At 36.8% G+C, this 20,965-nt stretch overlaps 1 protein-coding gene across 1 annotated transcript in view; it reads right to left on the reverse strand.

The window, feature by feature from the left end:
• Positions 1–20,965, reverse strand: part of Nos (Nitric oxide synthase) — a 560,518-nt gene that overhangs the window by 146,650 nt on the left and 392,903 nt on the right. The window lies entirely within an intron of this gene.

The following is a 20,965-nucleotide window of genomic DNA, read 5'->3' on the forward strand; positions in this document are numbered from 1 at the left end:
AGTGATCGACGTTAAAACCGGAAATTGTTTATTTCCACGGTAGATCGATTCTATAACCGAACTCGATTCTTAACTTTCAATTCTCTACATCCTGTTCAAAATTGATGGATGATTTTTTTTTATTTTGTTTTATTTTCCAGACGTACAGAGACAGGGTAAATATATAAAGGAGTTTGGGTCAAATAAATTAATTTAAAAAAAAAAACTAACATCTTCAACTTCTCAGTAAAACCAAAAAATGAAAATGAAATGAAATCTTTGAGTTTTACGTCCCACAGTTATGCTGGTTAGGCTAAAGGAAACGGTGATGATGAGTAATGAATGAAATGGTGGAATGAAGAAAGTGGGAGAACGGGAGAACCCCGAGAAAACCCACGCACACGGTGTTTGTCCACCACAAAGTTCACTTGGCGGGGGCTGGGATCGAACTCGGGACCCCTAGCACCAGAGGTGAACCCTCTACCACTGAGCCACCGCGGCCCCTGCTCAGTAAAACCAAGTTCTCAGGGTTGATATGTTTAAAACAAAATGTTTAAAACAAGTGTTTAAAACATGTTTAAAACGAGGGCTGTTGTTTTATTCATTTTGTTTTAAACGTTTTAAACAAATTGTTTTAAACGTGTTTTTTTTCGATGGTGGTTGGACATGATTAAAACAACTAAAATATCAGATTGAAGAAGTTAATTTAATTTTCTAACAAACAACCCATTCTCTGCAGGATTTGTGCATGGAGTAAATTACTAGCAGAGTTATATTCTTATTATAACAGCAATTACTGAACGAAATTCTGCACATCAATGTGCGTATAACTAAACCAACAGAAATTCAAGTGAAGTATTTGAACATTTCTTAATTTCCAAGAATAATGGAGGTCAAACACACTATACATTATTCTAAGATCCAAATTCAAAAATTCAAAACTTGGGTATTTTTTTTATCACTATCATTTCCATAATAATGACAGTTCTCACATCATAAGTTAGAAGAAATACTCTGACAAATACAACTCATAGAAAAGAGCAGCGAGTAGCCTACAAGGAGCAAATGACATTTTAACTAAACAATTTTCAAGATACATCTCTATCTGCAACATAGGTAGCTAATAATGATTAGTTTCTACAGCATAACAACACAATTAACTCTAGACACCCGCCGGGATTTTAACAAAACGGTAGACTCTCATGTTCGGAGCTCTGGTGACCCCCTAATTATCACAGAGTCATGAGTTATACACCATTGGAAAGCTTATAGACCACAAATTCCAACGAGGTAACATTCCCGCCGTATTCGTAGAAAAAGAACAGACATAAAAAATCATTAAAAATATGAAAATATTGACTTTGCGGGGCCCTGGCAACCCTTCCAATCTCTATAAGCTGACAAAATGACGCTAATGTATAGGCCACGTACTTGTGACAATAATATAAGAAATGGTAGCCATTGCTGCCATTGCGTAATGAATTCGTTTTATGTAGAAAATATTTTTTAAAAATATACATATAAAAACATTCATTGTATTAGACATTCTCTCCCCTCCCCCACTATAGTACCACGTCCATATGCAAATCATTTTTGCTTTACACATCATGTATACGAACAAGAACTATGCTTCTAAACCACTTCAGTAAAATATATCTTGCGTTATATGGGACCGTCCCGAAAATAAATGTAAATTAACCAAATTTGACCCCCTTTTCCTCTATAAAAAACAAGTACACATACAGGTTACTATCATGTACGGGACTACTTCATTTCTTCACATACCAATTTTTAGGGATGTATCACAAAGGGGGGAGAAATACCCACCAAAACCTAATGAAAAAAATTTGATGAAAAATTAAAAAAAAACAACTTCATCCTCCCTCTCTCGGCCGTATATACGTACCCCCTATATACATAAAATACAACTGACGGAAAGCTTCATAGCTCAAAAATACTTTGGCACCTAATCATCTTTCTAGCTTAATTAAGGACTGGGCTATTGATGTTTGTTTTAAAAATAAATGTAATTTACATTTTTAAAAAACTCCAAAAATTGGCTAACTTTGCCCCCTTCCTGCTACCCCATATAAACAAGAAGTACAAATACACGATATTACCATGTAGTGGCCTACTTTATTGCTTCACGTAATAATTTTTATGAATCTATCCCCCAAGAGGTGGAATGGCCCACAAAAAACTGTTGAAAAAACAAAACAAAAAAACACGATATTTACCCTCCTCCCACATACATAAAATGCACATTAGCAAAGCTGCATCTTTCAGGAATAAATTGGTACCAAAACCATCTTCCAGCCTTAATTTGAGGTTTAAGACTGAGCCATTGAGGTTTAAAGCCCTGATAGAACGTAACACAAAGAAAATAAACTACATATTCTGTGAACGGAGATCGGGAAATTCCCGATTTCTTTCTCCGGAATTGAAGATTTGGGCGGATCGAGATTAGGGAACTTCCCGAAATTTGATCTAGCGATTGAATGTAGATGGCAAGCAATACCTAAGAGCGTAAAAATGTAATATATATGCCTATTTAGATTATTGTTTTAAACAAAATAAACATTTTAAACATGTTTTTTTGTTTAAAACAAAGTACTTTGTTTTAAACGTTAAAAATGTTTTAAACAAAAAAAACATGTTTTAAACATAAAAAACGTTCTTTTTGTTTTCTTAAAAAAATCATGTTTTTTTTTCAACCCTGCAAGTTCTTCCACATTACGCCATTTCTCATCTCATGTTCAACATCTGCTAGGTACGCTAAATGAAAATATTTTTATTTCAAACACTGAATGAAAAAAATTTTGTTTTCTGTCCGCTCTCCAACATTTCATATTCTCACCATGCAGTTTATTTGTGCATTGAGCAACAGCGTAACCTTTTCATTTACTCTTTTCTCCAATAAGCATTTTACTGCACTTCAAATATGAAAAATATCCTAAGGGCTCCCTTGTCTGAGATCCTTTTAAAAGAGGGAGATTATTCAATATCTTATGAGAAGTCTGTAGTCCCAAGAATATTGTAAAGGTAGTAAAGTATCTTAGCAAAAAAAAAAAAAAAAAAAAAAAAAAAAAAGCAGAGTGTGATATAAATACGAAAAAATCTATGTAGTTGGTCTTGAGTTCACGCACTTAATTTGAAAGAACCTTTAATCTCTTAACTTTATAAATTAGCTAATAATACTCGATTCCGAAAATTAAAGACAACTGTTGTTATTTCTGAGTTAGGGTTGCAGTATCGAGGCTACATAACATGTGAATCTACAATTTAACATGGAATCACAAACACATTAGCTCCCTCCAAGAATTGAACATGGGTCTCCCACTCCGAAGATGAATACGCTAGCCATATTTTCCACAAGGGAACTCTATTACAGAGAAAGCGTTTGTGTGCTTCCACTTTCTCAACCCATACATATCATCATTGATTATAAGGACTAAGCCAGAAGACGCAAAAATCTTTACGTGGAGTTGTAAAAAAAATTACTTTGAAACTTACTGTTCCTTTCACAAAGTACCAATTGAAACTACTAAATTTTAGTACAATGTAACGAACTAAAAGATTATTAATAAAAGGAAAAAGTCACTTATTTCACGAGCATGCTTCTACCCATTATGCTAAAGAAAACGGGTGATTAATGAAAATTACCGGTAATGATTTATCAAAAAATTGATAGAATGAAACTCAGGGATATAACCAGCACACGAGATGTTATCCAACAAAAACTCACATGAATTGGAAACGAATCTGGAACACTTCGCACCAGAGGCAATCTCTCTACCGATTTGATTTGGATCATGCCAAGTGAGCCTTACAAAATTGTAATGTTATTAGAATCATAATCGTGGAACTTATAATATTGTAATGGTATTACAGACCCGTGCTGGCCCACCGGGACATGCGCCCTCCGAAACATCACATTATATATAAAGGTGCATTTTAATAATAAATTATTACGGTTATTATTGGTAAAGAACCCATGATAAATACAGTGCGATCTCTACATAAGACGCCCTTGCGAAAACACATCAAAGATAAACGGTTTCATTTATTCTTCTGTATGGTACAGTTCTGTACCATGAATACATACTTTTACTGTTGGTAAAGAACTCTTGAAGGGTACAGTACACCCTTTACAAAGGCGCCCTAACGAAACCACATCAAAGATAAACGGTTTTATTTTTCTGCATGGCACAGTTCTGTACAATGAATACATACTGTTGATGAAGAACCCGTGAAGGGTACAGTGCGCCCTTTACGTAAGGCGCCCTTGTCATGTGATTATCCCTGTGTGTTTACAGCATTATTGTAATAATCAGTGCCTATTGCATTTCTAAAATATAACTATATTGATTTATTAGTATATATTTAGTTTCATTTTGTTTGAAAAAAAATCTTACAAGAACTAAAAAATGTTTCTCTAGTAAAGAAGTTTTCACAGTTTAGCTATTTACGTTATTAAACAAACTTTGGATTTTAATACATAAAATGGCGCCAGTATATATACAGGGTGTAACTTAAATAACATAAACTTCAGGACGTGACTCCTGACACGGATATAAAACAAAAAGTATGCACCAACCTGGGTGTAAAAATTCCTCCTTTTGGCGCCTTGATCACACGAAAATTTGTCGGAAAAATGTAAGAACAGCCATAACTCAAGAATAAAACATCGGATCGGGAAGTCGGGTAAAAGAGAATGTCCATTATTTTTGGTCGTAGACCCCATTAGTATACAGTGGCGACGCAAGGGCACCTCCCACAGAAACTGGAGTATTCCGTCGACTATTTTATCAAACGTTGAATGAGGACAATGCACAACAATCAAGTACAAGATTTCAACAATCAAAAGTAGATCTAATAGTACATCGTTCAAATTAGGACACTTAGAATTCGAAAGAAAGAGATATACACATGTGTGATTGATCTATTTAGTCTCAGCACAGAATAAACTCTCGGCAGAATAATATAAACGAAAAAAATCTTTAACGTATCACAGTTACATCTTCTAGGCTATTGATAACGGATAATAAATGAACATGTGTTTATTCATTATCCCACTTCGTCCCCTCCCCCTCTCCATTTGCTCTACATATTTCTCTCATATGTTTCGCCGGTCCTAAAAACGTGCTCGTACGTCACATAACCATCTGAAAATCTTTTTGCAGACTACATAACGGAAAATGGAGAGATGTAGACAAGAAATCAAGGCAGAAAGAAACTCATATGTATTGGGAAAAAGACAGGGTGGCGAACATTTATCGTGAAAATCAAATTATTGTAGTGACAATATGTCAGATACAGGGTAAATACAAAAACAGTCCCTGTTTTGAAAAAAGTCCATAACTTTAATACCAAAAGTACTATTTTGCTCAAAATTTTGCAATGACTACATAAACTCAAAAAGTTTTTGATAGCATTGATTGGAATTACAAACATGCGATGTGCGCGCCATCTGTTACGAGAACCATCGGGACAAGAATCCAACTCTAGATGAATCTTGTGAAGCGTAACGGATGTAATGCAGTTTTTAGCTGCAGTTATTCGTTCTTGAACGTCACTCACGGTCCTGTGTAGTGTAGGCGCATAGAGCAGGTCTACCAGATCGGTTACGCTTGACAAGATTTGGTTCGAACTGGATTATCGTCTCAATGGTTCCCGCGTAACAGATGGCGCTTAGATTGCGTGATTGTAATTTTAGCTAACACCATCAAAAACTTTTTGAGTTTATATAACTTTACTGCGAAAGTTTCTGTTCTCATTCTTATATGTATTTATAGGGCTTCTAGTTCTAGTTATTTCGGTTTAGCGGGGTCAGTTTTGGATTTACATTTTTGCCCCTTCCCCCCAAAATCGACCAAAACCCCAAATGTCACGAGTTTTTCCAAAACAAATCTTTCATGCGATATTAATCCCTTGAATTCAAAATAGAGTGCAGAATCGCACAACCATGCTAACTGGAGACCATTAGCCAACAAATAATGCAAACAATTCATCAAGTACATTAGCTGCTAATACCATAATTATTTTAAAGTTACTGCAATTAATTAGGGATGGGCACGAGTCGAGCTAAAACTCGACTTGATTCGAAACTCGAAGGTAATTCGAGTCGAATAAAAGGTAATTTTCTCTAGTCGAGTTCCGAGCTGAGTCACCGTTTTGAGGTCGAGTTTCGAGTCGAGTCGAGTTTGATACTCGTTTTGAAATCACTGCCTGATTAGACTGGAAAGCGAAAGCTATGAGAAATGTAAGCAGTAATGTGGAATATTTTTTAGTGTTGTTCACGAAATGGGTCACTGTTCGCATCTCGTCTCGTCCCGATTAACAAAACGACAATGGATTTTTATAACGGTACAACCTCAAATGTCGTGAGCACCAATATAAGTATATATTGTTCTTACCACCAAGGTTAAGACCTGCAAGGTCGAAGTTTTGAGCCGAAGCTAACCCGAGTAGTGATGTTAACCGGCTCAGCTTGGTTTGTTTCGGCTTGAGCTGGCTTGGTTGGGAGCTGATGGCTCGGCTCGATAGTAAATAGGCTGAGCCGAGCCGCTCGAGCCGTTGAGAACCCTAAGCCTGAACTGAGCAATTTTGAACATGTTTGGCCGGCTCCCTCTAACTTTTAACGATTTTTGGTTCGAGCCCGGATACATGCTCCTCCGGAACTCAACCTAGAACCTCGTGAATGATGTCCTTGCCTCCTAGACTTCACGATTACTGAGTCAGCAGTCAACTAGTTTTTAGTATTCAGATACAAACCGCCTATCTCTTATGTTTATAAACAGTGTAATAATAATAATAATAATAATAATAATAATAATAATAATAATAATAATAATAATAATAATAATAATAATAATAATAATAATTTGTAATAGTAGTAAGTATCATTGATAATAATTATATTGTCTATGTAGGATACTTGAAGAAAGTACCGTACTTGAAATTACACACAGCATTTGGCTCGATTTGGCTCGTTTTGGTTCGACTCGACTCGAAACTCGAGTCAAATTCGAGTCGAGTTAGAGGAAATTTTTCGAACCGAGTTCTCGAGTTGAGCTCAAAGATGTCTGTTTCGAGTCGAGTCGAGTTTCAAAGAAAACTCGCTCGAACTTGCTCGTATCCATCCCTACAATTAATATTGGGGTCTGCTGTAGTCTAGTGGTTACAGCGTTGAACTTATATCCTCTTGGTCCTGGATTCGAATCCTAGCCAAAACATCCCATTTCTTGTATCTGTAATAACTAATATTATTCAGTTCCGCAGCAGATACATTTGAAGCAGTATTGAAAAATAAACATAAAGTGTGTAAATACAATCTATATTGAATATTTGAATAAAGTGTGAGGCTAGCATGAACTACTTATGACATTGTTCTAAATTTTTGAGGTTACAAATGCATGTTCATCTTCACATCCATCACACATCGTTCTAATGTCCTTTTCCTCTTTCTCCGGATCATAATCTAATGAACTATAACCCTCCTCTTGCTCCATATTCTACTGCTTTTGTGATACAAAGTGCAAAAGAACAAAAAAAGAAAAAAAAACACGTCTCATAAGTAGCACGGGTGTGTACTCTCACCAAGAGATGGCATAACAATTGTGCTTTGCTCATTGCTTATAAAGATCACGTGTTCTAATGATGTCACAGCAACACGTAGACTTCGGTCCTCTCCAACCAGGAACATTCGATCATTCCTTTGTGTGGCCATTACCATGCAAGAATATTTCCTCTTCAGCCGTTGGAACCAGTTACGTATGGGCCGTACGTAATGGTACAGTAGTCAAGCGGTTAAAACAAACACACAACTTTCATTAGCCACTTTTGCTGAGTGTTGATATATTATCTAATTAATTGTCATATTTCAGCAAGAATCAACTTTAAATTTTCATAAAGCATCCCAGCTCTCCTGTAACTTTTTGTATAGTATCCTGTTATATATATATATATATATATATATATATATATATATATATATATATATATATATATATATATATATAAGCCCTGGTTGTAAAAGAATATAATAATGGATCGATGAAAGTAGTACTTGACTGGATATTAGAGACAAGAAACGGGCTACGAAACGTTGTTATACAAAATTGATATTTCTCTGTTCGTCCGAAGTCCAAGGACCGAAGGAACGTGGAACAGAATTACTAAACTCAGATAGTTATAAAGAAGGATTGGAGAGACTTTTATCCAGGAGTGGATTAATGTTGATTGATTTTATGTATATATTATACGTATTAATGTGGATAGAAAGTGTACAAAAGGAAAGCAATAGTTTCAGAATAAACGCGTAGCCTTTAGAAGTGTTAGAAGAGGGTACTTTTCTTAACGCATGACGTTTTTTTCTTTCTTTTTTCTTTTAATAGTACATTTATGCTAAAAGCATTAGTATAAAGGCTCTGGAAACGTCAAAACTTCCAGATTATCCTTTGGCCGTTCGTGCTTTATGTCCCGTTAAGAAAGCAATATTCTTTTATATATATAATGAAAATGTAATTAAGATTTCGTAATAGTATTTTTGTAAAAAAAAAAAAAAAAACTATAATCAAGATACGATGCCTTTACATGGTCAATAAAACAAAAAAGATATGTTCCAAAGACAGATCACGATGATACTTAGAAGAAAAAGAGGATAATCACAGTTTTTTCCTACATTTTGCTTTTTAAGAAGTTAAATTGCTAAACAAATTTTCAATATTCAATATGCATGAAGAGCATAGGCAGAAACACCAGACATTCATCTGTTAATGACATCATTTTGCGAGCCCTCACGACGGCAGGAATTCCTTCGATTCGTGAACCGTCAGGCTGTTGTCGTTCCGATGGTAAACGACCTGATGGCATGACATTAATACCTTGGATGAGAGGCAAATCTCTAGTATGGGATTTTACATGTTCGGACACATTCGCCCATTCAAGCCTGCCGTTGACCGTTGTGAATGCTGGAGAAGTTGCTAGACGTAGAGAGGCAGAAAAGGAAAGGAAATACAATAATCTCCTCGATAAATTTATATTTGCTCCAATAGCTATCGAGACCAGTGGAGCATGGGGTTCTAGAAGCCTTGATTTTATCAGAGAGGTAGGCAGACGCATATCTATCGTTTCTGGAGATGTTCGTTCAGCATCCTTCTTATTCCAACGTATATCCATTGCGGTCCAACGTGGCAACGTTTCGTCAGTTCTTGGTACGTTGCCACCTGGAAAGGAACTGGAGGAGGTGTTTCTTCTCTAGTGCAACAGAAACAAGCGAACAATAGAATAATAAAAATAATATATCAACTGTTCAGAAAAATTTTACATATGTATTATATTGTTATCCATTATTAATATAATTATATATATTGTATTATCTATTGAATTTTCAATATATATATATACCGTATTTACTCGCGTAATTTTCGCACTTTATTAGACCAACAAATTTGCTTTGAAACAAAGGTGCGTAAATTATGAGGGGAAAAAATTAGCCACATCAGTGAACATCATCTATTTTTTTTCCCCCAGTCAAAATAACACAAAAATACTGGTACACATTTTCTTTGTAGCAAGAATTGAGAACAAACAACTAATTCCAAAATTGTAGAAAAATAACATTAAAAAATTGATTAATTGTGGTTTCTTACCTTACAAATCACTGTCAAATCCTCGCGTGCGCAAATTACGTGAGAAAAATAAAATATACAGAAAATGCCCTTCAAAACTGGGATGCGAAAATTACGCGAGGGCGAAAATTACGCGCGTATTTACGGTATATAAAATAAGGGACACTCTGATATATATCAGAGTGTCCCTTATTTTGGGAAATTTCGTGTTTCGATACGCACACTCCCTAAATGTATTCTGTGTGACCGTAAACACGCATTAGTGAAATAGCAGCTCTCTCCGAGAACGTTAACCCGTGCCGACTAGACGACAAAACCATGAAATGACGTTTCCACATTATAATATAATTTAGAATTTCCAACCGTGATCACGGACAAACTAAAAGAGACAGAGAAACGAAACTTTGCACGAAGTAACTAGAGAAAGAACGACATCTGCCCGTGTATTGACAGACAATAACAGATGAACAGTGTTGCCAACCCAAGAGAAAGTTTTTTTTTTAATCGAATGACCTACATTTTATATCATCATTAGAAGCAACAATAAAAGTAAAGACAAAAGAGATGGTAAGCACACATGAGTGTTGCAAACTTTTCGAGAAATAACGTGAAACATGTGTTAAATGCAAACACCATTGGGTCATACAGAGAGTGAGGTACTAATATTTTGTACACCTTAAATTAAATATTGATAAGAACTGTTTACGCTGACTTTAGAGTAAGTCTAGAAGGGTCCGCTGAACAGTGTTGCGTCAAGAGAAGAGAATCGTTGAGTTTGAAAAAGGTACAATAACTCGAAAAATCACTAATGCTTTTTGGTTTAAAACCTATAATGCAAGACGGTAGAGCATGAGGAGTAGTACCGTGGTTATGTGAGATCTATAAGTCACGTACTGACCGAGGTATACGGTATCTTGTTAAAGCTGAGAAGTGAGGTTTGTAAAAGGTGGCAACGCTGCACAGCGGGTTGGAATCCTAACAACCTGGTTAAAATATGAAAACAGCCTGCAATTTGCATGGGTTTATTTGCTCGTGGGTTTTTGAGGCCACTGAGGAGGATGATGACCTCAAGAGTAAAAAAAATTGCCTCTGTGCAGCGTTGCCATCTTTTACAAACCTTACTTCTCAGCTTTAACAAGATACCGAATATCTTTGTGAGTATTTGATTTATCGATCTTACATAACCACGGTACTACTCCTCATTCTCTACTGCTTTGTAATATAGAATTTAAACCATACAGCACTAGGACCTTTTCCGGGTTATTGTACCTTTTCCAAACTCAACTTTTCTTTCCTCTTGATGGCAACACTGTTCAGTGGACCCTTCTAGACTTACCCTAAAGTCAGTAAACAGTTCTTATCAATATTTAAATTAAAGTATACAAAATGTTAGTACTTCACTCTCTGTAAGCGCCAACGGTGTTTGCATTTAACACATGTTTCACGTTATGTCTCGAAAAGTTTGCAACACTCATGTGTGCTTACCATCTCTTTTGTCTTTACTTTTATTGTTGCTTCTAATGATGATATAAAATGTAGGTCATTCGATTTGCAGAAACATAACTTTCTCTTGGGTTCGCAACACTGTTCATCCGGTATTGTTTGCCAATACACGGGTAGATGTCGTTCTTTCTCTAGTTGCTTCATGCAAAGTTTCGTTTCTTTGTCTCTTTTAGTTTGTCCATTATCACGGTTGGAAATTTTAAATTATATTATAATGTGGAAACGTCATTTCATGACTGTCGCCAAGTAGGCACGAGTTAACGTTCTCGGAGAAAGCTGCTATTTCACTAATGTATATTTACGGTCACATAGAATACATTTAGGGGTTGTGCGTATCGCAACACGAAATTACCCAAAATAAGGGACACCCTAATATATATATATATATATACATACATATATATATATATATATATATATATATATATATATATATATATATATATATATATATATATATATATATATGATGACACCTCTGAGCAGAAAGGCTTTCGAAAGACAAAGAAAGTAGTCTGTCGAAAATTCGACATTTCATCCAATGTTACTTCCAGTCAGTAATAGGATCTATATGCCAATCAATAATAGGGAATAATATGCCAATCAGTAATGGGCAACAATATACCAATCAGTAATAGGGAACAATATGCCAATCAATAATAGGAAACAATATGCCAATCAGTAATGGGCAACAATATATCAATCAGTAATAGGGAACAATATATCAATCAGTAATAGGGAACAATATGCCAATCAGTAATGGGGAATAATATCCCAATCAGTAATAGGGAACAATATGCCAATCAGTAATACGAAACAATATACCAATCAGTAATAAGGAACAACATTTAATCAGTAATAGGGAACAATATGCCAATCAATAACAGGGAACAATGTGCCAATCAGTAATAGGGAACAATATATCAATCAGTAATAGGGATGCCAATCAGTAATAGGTAACAATATGCCAATCAGTAATAGGGAACAATATACCAATCAGTAATAGGGATGCCAATCAGTAATAGCGAACAATATGCCAATCAGTAATAAGGAACAATATGCCAATCAGTAATAGACAACAATATGGCAATCAGTAATAGGGAACAATATACCAATCAGTACAAGGGAACAATATGCCAATCAGTAATAGGGAACAACATGCCAATCAGTAATAGGGAACAACATGCCAATCAGTAATAGGAAACAATATACGGTACCAATCAGTAACAGGGAAAAACATGCCAATCAGTAATACGAAACAACATGTCAATCAGTAATAGGGAACAATGTACCAATCAGTAATAGAGAACAACTTGCCAAGCAGTAAGAGGGAACAATATACCAATCAGTAATAGGGAACAATATGCCAATCAGTCAGGGGGGATCCAGTGGTGCGATTGGGGAGATTGCCCCCAGAAGAAGAAATTTATTGTTTTTATATATAAATAAAATCCATCCCAGAGTTTGGAGCCCTTAAAAGTAGCATTATGACAACCCACTGCCCCCCAGAAGTCGGTCGTGGATCAGCCCCTGCAATCAGTAATAGAGAACAACATACAATCAGTAATAGGGAACAATATGGCAATCAGTAATAGGGAACAACATGCCAATCAGGCGTCTACACAAAGTCGTGCGGACAATTGCGAAGCTATTACAAAAAAAGAAGAAATTAATTCCGAGTCTAGAAAATTATTAATAACGGGAAGTTGATGAGCTGACTACCCATGAACACAAAGGTAATGGATATTGCAGTAAATATTAGAAATAAATAATAAACAAGATCATGTTGAGATATTACTCATCTAAGTATGGCACAAAAAATGTAGCGCGTCCACAATTGATATAGCGAGTAACGCGCGTCCTTGGTGCATTTGGTCTCGGGTTCGATCCCTGGCGGAAGAACACTGATATTTGAAACCATTATGGTTGCTCGTATTCCTAGTTAAACTGTAATTCCACGTCTCATTCAGTCTCGGCGCTGGAAAAAGACACAACTTCCACATACAACCAAAAACTGTCAACCAAAATTCTAGGAGAGAATTTGTGACTGTTTACTAATTACGAGAGTTTTGCCCCTGTTTGGTAGGTACCTACAAGGATGGATTAGAAGGTTACTACTCCGATATTTCCTGAGATTCTTCTGTTATTGAGGAATGAGTTGTGTGCGGTAATTTTGCTACATGGATTTGGCAATTGTGCAGAGTTTCAGCCACCCGCCACCTAAGGCGCTAGTTGTAGGTAAACACAAATGGCGACTCGTTTGAAACACTGGTCTCGCGAAGAAATCCGCTCAGTTATTCCATTTCTATGGGCGAAACATGTAAACGCGGCTGAAATTCACCGGCAGTTGGTAGAGCTCTACGGATAGACTGTAATATTTCGTCAGCATATCACAGAATGGAATCGAAAGTTTGCAGTTGATAGAGAAAACGTCATCGACGTGGAGCGCAGTACCTATCCAGCAAAGCATCAACAGATTTGAGCACAGCTGGAACATCATCGACCATCCTCCCTACAGCCCGGACATCGCTCTAAGCGACTTTCACCTTTTCCCGCATTTGAAGAAGCACCTAGGAGCCGTCTCTTCACTTCAAACGAGGAGGCGAAGCACTTTGTGACAACGTGGCTGAGCACGCAAGGACAAGATTTTTACCAGGAGGGAATCTTCAAAGTCATTCCACGGTGCGACAACTGTTTCAATCTATATGGAGATTGTGTCGATAAACAACTTAATGTGTGGTCTCTGTATTGATTGTATGAAATAATACATACACTTTTCATTTCACTGCAGGCTTTGTAACCTTACTTTCCGGTCACCCATCGTATGTAATTAGTTCATGTTTCACTGAAGTAAAAAATGTATTCAAACCAGGGGCGGATCCAGGACCGACTTCTGGGAGGCGATGGGTTGTCATACTGCTACTTTTAAGAGCTCAGTTTTCTGTTTTTTTTTGGGGGGGGGGCGATCGCCCGGATCGCCAACCCCCTGGATCCGCCCCTGATACAAACTTAACAAGTTCATTCTTCTTGCTCTCCACTAGCTTACAATGGAGTGTTGAAGTAAAATAAAGTGAACACAATGTTGTTGCCTGCCATCTATTGATTGTAAAAGGAAACATAAGATATAGCCCATTCTTCAGCCTTAATTTTTCTGCCGCCTCGTGTCCGATTTTGACTGACGCGGAAGCCAGTGAAGTGAAATGACAGGCTGGAGAAAATAAAATTAGATTTTCTTTCCCTCTCGGGGAGTTATCCATGGCAATTTGGTTTTCAACAAGGTGACACATCACGTGGCAATATCAGGGTTGACGCTTTCAAGTTGAGTTTCAAACTCTGTGCTTCTCCAAGATTTCACTTTTGTTATCGTGTTTGCTACGAAGAAAGATATGTAGATAACTCTGTTGTAAACATAGGAACTCTACTCATTGAAGGAAGAAACGTATGTTTATCCTATAAGATCAGTGGTTCCCAACTGGGGGAAAGGGCACGTCTTCCGGGGAGCATAAGGAACAAGGAAGGGGGCAAAAGCTATTGCCACAAGTAAACTAATTCGTAATTACAAATATTACGAATATGAATGTTGTGGCGAAGAATCATTAAATAAAATAACATACAAACACAAAGTGAATACTGAGTAGGAAATGTCTTATTAAGAACATAGCTGCATAACACTGCATAACATAACACTAATATTGTACTCGAATAGTATGCACATGCAGGCCCGTATCCAGGAGGGTCTAGGAGGGACTGGGCCCCCTTAAATTTTCGCCGGCCCTCCCTAAAATTTTCATGGTAGGCTTGCAAATGAATTATAATATGGTGATGAACTATAATATGGTTGGATCGGGCCCCCCCTACATTTTTAGGCTGGCTACCGGCCTGTGCACATGTTTTGCTGGAATTAACATAAATTGGAGATATTATTATTATCATTACTGAAAAGTTAAAAAAAAAAAAAAAAAATAGTGCTTCATCTGAAGTGGTCAGACATAAAGCATGTATGACATGAATGTTGAAAGCGACATGAAGAGCGGAGCGTGAGTATGCAGAGTTTATAAAAAGACACCAGGTAAAGAAGGTTGGTAACCATTGCTCTAGATTAACTAACTAACTCTATGACCTATGAATGCCAGAGGTTCAATGCCACGCTCACAAAAACTCTCCATTGACTTCTATCCTCAGCCTACTTGATCCAGTTTCTGCTTTGTATTCCTCTTTCTACGAGATCATCTTAGTATTGTCGTCTCATCTGGACCTAGATCTTCCTAATGGTCGTTTTCGATTGAATTTCCAGTTAAGACTTTGAAAGCGTTTCTACTTTCTTCCATCCTGGCTACATGACCTGCCCACCTAAACCTCCTAGACTTGATTACCCTAACAACGTTTGGTAAACCGTATAAATTATGTAGTTCCTCGCTATGAAGTTTCCGCCATTCCCCAATCCCGTTTCTATTGGGTCCGAATATTCGTCTCAGGATCTTGTTCTCAAATACTTTCAGACTATGTTCTTCTCTCAGAGTAAGCAACCATGTTTCGCAACCAATACAGCACAACAGGTATGATTATCAATTTATATATTTTAAAGTTCAAATTCCTCGACAGAATTCGCGACGACAAAAGATTTTGATCTCGTGAATATAGTTTTAGTCTGTTAATATTGATCCAAGATATTTGAAAGTATCCATTTTATCAGAAGTATTAGTTGATATTTTAACGCATCCATAATTTACTGTATTACGATCATGACGAACTTCCATGTGTTTAGTTTTCTCTGCATTTACTTCTAAACCCATATCCCTGCAAGCGTTTAATAAGACCTCTGCATTTCTTTCTATTATTATTCTGCCATCTCTTACCAACAGGGGCGGATCCAGGGGGGGGAGATCGGGGCAATCGCCCCCCCCCCAGAAGAGAAACCTTTCTTATTTTATATATATAAATAAAACCCATCCCAAAGTTTCAAGCTCTTAAAAGTAGCAGTATGACAACCCACCGCCCCCCCCCCCCTTTAGAAGTCGGTCCTGTATCCGCCCCTGCTTACCAATAAGTATTAGTTTTGAAACAAAATGAAATCTCTAACGTCCTTGGTTACGCCCTTTAGGCTAAAGGAAACTTATGATTAATGGATTTAAATACTTACGAAAAACTTGGTGAAATGAGGATGTGGGAGGAAAAAGAAGAACTTCGAGAAAACCTCAGGACACGAAGTTGTCTGACACAAATAGCGTATTACCGAACCAAAATCTCTAGCACCAAAGGTGAATGTTCCGCCATTTTTTTCACTGAGCTACGAGGTTAGACCGGAGCGTAAGGTTATTACAGTCAGTTAAAAGATAAGAATTTCACTAAATATTTACTAGAACGTATTTAGTGATACATATTTTATCATTACTTTCGATTGTAATTGCAGCAATAATCCAATGCTTACAAGGGAGCATCTTATATTGATAGTAGCATTGCCCAATAAAACAATGTACAATCGATAGAGGAGTAGAGAAAAGTGAGAAATCCAAAGTTTTACGTGCCGACACCCAGAAACACAGGAGATACAGAGGAAAGAAGGATCTAGAATCATGTGAAGATAGTAATGCAAAAGATACACTGACACAGAAAGAACTTCAAAATGATTAAAGTAATCAAAATTGCATATATACAAGCAAATATTGTACCCACAGACATCTCAATAACTTCATATGTAATGCAGTGTTGCCAATTCAGGACAAAGTGAAGTTTTGTTAAATGCATGGGACACAAATTATAGCATCTAGCAAATCTAATTATGAGTAGAACCATATCTTTGAAGTCTTGATGTACAGTGTTGCCAACATTTGAGGATAAGCCTATATGTTAATTCCTATGTGAAGAGTACATACAGTTCACGATTCGAACTAGTTAAAAAAAAATATGAGACCACATACAATAATATAATCACTGAAGTACGAAAATAAGGAGCGAAGCACAGTGTCGAAGCAGTTTTGTCCAAGTGGAAAATCAGAATAGTATAAAACACAACACACAAAACTGAAATGATGCATGCTCTTGGATTGACAATTGATTAGCAGGCTCACTTTTCTGATGCACGTAATATTGTATAACCTCACATATTATTGCTTTTGTTATTTTGTGTGTTCCGTACCATTTAACGAAACTTCATTTTGTGCTTAGTTAGCAACACTGCATTACATATGAAGTTATTGATCATGTCTGTGGGTACAATGTTTGCTTGTATATATGCAATTTTGATTACTTTAATCATTTTGAAGTTCTTTCTGTGTCAGTGTATCTTTTGCATTGCTATCTTCACATGATTCTAGATCCTTCTTTCCTCTGTATCTCCTGTGTTTCTGGGTGTCAGTCCGTAAATCTTTGGATTTCTCACTTTTCTTCACTCCTCTATCGATTGAACATTGTTTGATTGGGCAATGCTACTATCAATATGAGATGTTCCTTTGTTAGTAAGGCGAAATACTAAACCCTGTTTGCCCTAAGCTCTAAACTGCGATAAACAAAGCCACGTAAGACAAAATCTCGCTGATTTGTTGTTGGCCTACCCACGCTTCTACTCCTCCGCAAAATAGTTCATGTGATTTGACTATTCTTTTACTATGAAGCTCCATTTAAAACTGCTACATTATTATAAATGACAAAAATATAATAGGGATTATCTAATAAAACTGCAATCGAGTTTGGTTAATGAAACAATAGAAATAAACACTAAGCATGCACAGTAATTATGGCGCCAAGTCAACTGTGGACACGTGTTCTGCTGTCAAGCCTGAAAGGCAGCTGGCGTGAATCCCGGTTATGCGAGTGTTGTGGTGAAACGCTAACAAGGTAAACCTTTACTCACTAAGCAACAATTGTTTACTAGCGAAATTCAAATATAAATATATATTAATCTTTCAAGTTTTTTTCTTTCTTTTCTGCTATTGTAAGTATCTGAACAACACGAGACAGTATTGTTAAAATACACATGTATAATTTTCTTCCTCCCGTGGGGGTGATACATCACTAGCCAATCGTATTTGTGACAAGCGGAAGGATACAAATATTTTGTTTATCGGAGTTTAGAGCTTACGCTGAACAGGGAATAGCTTCTGTATTCTAAAGTCATGGAATTTTGACACCTCCTGCTGAAACCAGATGTCAATGTTTGGTCTTGATCTCTTCACCGCCGTTTAAGTATTGCCCAACAAGTTAAACGGGAGTAAGTATTTTGTGAATATCCGCTGAAGGCTTATCCTGTACTTGGAGAAAACGTATGAAGGAGCGCACTTCACAATTGGCCGGATTTTGAACGGCGCAGCCATTGTAAAAATGTGTTCCTCACACTAAACTTCACGTGAAAAGTCGGGAGAGGGAAGCCGAAGCATGACAGTGACAATCGGTATAGCCAACTTAAAGACGAAAATGTTATTTGTCCGGCTACATAGCTTATAACCTTACTTCACGGATACACATTCTACCAAATACACTCCAGTTGCTTATTTAACTTTTTTTTAACACTCTGAATTCCCACGAGGTTCGACACAGAAACATCGAGGACAGAGCCCTTCACTGGATCTCTAACCTCTGATGGTCTCTGAGCTAATGTCTTTCAAATAGTTCCATTTCAGTACAGAGACGCGGTGGCGTAGTTGATCAAGTGTGGTGTCTTGTTACTAACCAGACGATCTGCGCACGATTCATTATTCGCTGGATTCATTTTCTGTTATACTCGTTCCAAAACGACCGGACTCTGATATTGAATGCCTTGAAAACCTTGGAAAGTCGGTGCTGATATTACTTCCAGTGTGTACCGAGGTCAAAGCAATGTGGAAACTTGTCTCCTCATTATCAGTAGACCATATTAGTCTATCCGGTAGGGTAGAGTAGTCTCCTAACATTTACTTTTATTTTACTTACTTTTTGTTACTCACTGTTTACACAGTACTTAACTCATTTTTGGTTTGTCTTGATTCATTGCTTTGGAGTTTAACATCACATTTTAGCGCTGAGGTTGAATGTACAGGGATCCACACCTTAAGGATCAGGATCATCGGAGGCAAGCAGATCCCACCATTGCAGGACGACCGACTCCATGTCTCGAGAATACCATTCTGTTGGTTCATCGCCGCAGACACATTTGAGTTTGACATCTGAGTAGTGGCATGAAGTTGTAGAACATCATCGTAAAAGATGCATCGTCAAGAGAGAACTCGACGCCCCTGGCAGTCCAGCAAGGTTAAAATCCAGTTGTTGGCTAATTTCAGTACATCCAGACTCCTTCAGGGAAAACCATTCATCATCCAGATGACCAGGACGACACCAGTCTAATTGGATTTGTCAGGCTAGTACTCATCCTTTATCTTTAATCATAACCTATTTCTCCCTGTCACCTATTTCCCCAACTAGTCATTTTCAAAATCAAAACATTTAAATTTTATTTAAATTCAATCATAACTTTGGAGTTAAGTACTGTGTTGTGCATCAGTTTCATCCCCAATTGTTGCATTCATTTGATAAGTATTTTAGAGATTATTCTGAGCTACAACTGATGGCACAGCACGGGCACAGTTACTTTCTCGCTCTTGTACACATCATAAATGATGCTATTTGTCTCAAACTCATCACAAAGTCGTGCAGTTGTCAAGTGTGTACGAGGTTTTGTTTCAAACTCACACTTTTCTTAACGTTGGACGCAACATTTTCAAACTTGGGATAACATTTTAAAATTGATTTCCTTTCCTCAAATATCATATGAGCATTGGCAGTTTTGTTTTACTATCATAAGACATAAATATGTCATGTGGTATAGTCATAAGTATACCATAAACAAGTATGTTCCAGTCATAATAGTACGAATATCTCTTAAGGAAACCCCATAAATAAATCATATGCTATAGTAATAAGAGTACAGGTATCTGTTGAGGAAACTCCATACTATATATTGTAACATTACTGGATTTAAGTAATGCAGTTCTATTCAACTAAGCGTTAAGACAATCATTTCTCCAAAACTGTACATTTAAAGGCCGCAACGAAATCAAAGTTATCAACAATGGAAATTTTCAGAAGTTAGTATGCACATAATACTAGCACACTTTGTTCCTAAGGCTACTAAGGACCCTACACTATTTCCGCCACTCTGAATTTCTACCGCAGACAGACATGAATGACAAACAATAGATGGCGCTCATTTTTTAATTCGCTCCTTAAATGAAGAATTTGAAAAGAAATAGTGACACATTATATTATATTTGTTTATAAGATATGAACAAAATTACCCGATTTCGTTTTTGAGAGAATTGTTCGGAAATAACTGATCTCCTTTTGCATATTTTATAGAAAAATTACATAACGGAAACTGCAATTTAAATATATAATTATAAGGTCAAAGAAAAACTATTGTCCATGGATTAATATATATAAAACTATTCTTATCAGAGTATAAACACCTCATCCAGTTCCTTTCCAGGAGGTAAAGTGCCAAGGACCGACGAGACGTTACCACGTTGGATAGAAACAGATGTGCGCTGTATTAGATAAGATGTACAGCGAACTTCGCCGGAAACACAAGAAATGCGTCTTCCTACCTCCCTAATGAATTCAAGACTTCTCACACCCCAAGAACCACTGGTTTCAATAGCGATTGCAAAGAAAACAAAACTTTGGAGAAGGTTGTTGTACTTTTTTGCTTTTCAGCTTCTCTGCGGTTAGCAACAGCTCCAGCGTTCATTACTGACAGAGGGAGACTTGAATTCGCTTATGTATCAGCGCATGTGAAGTTCCACAATAAACATTTACCTCTCATCCATGGAACCAGTGTCATCCCGTCTGGTCGCTTTCCATCCGAACGATATCAACCAGAA

Source organism: Thermobia domestica, chromosome 9, assembly GCF_964235325.1.
Source record: "Thermobia domestica chromosome 9, izTheDome1.hap1.1, whole genome shotgun sequence".
Classification (NCBI taxonomy): domain Eukaryota; kingdom Metazoa; phylum Arthropoda; class Insecta; order Zygentoma; family Lepismatidae; genus Thermobia; species Thermobia domestica.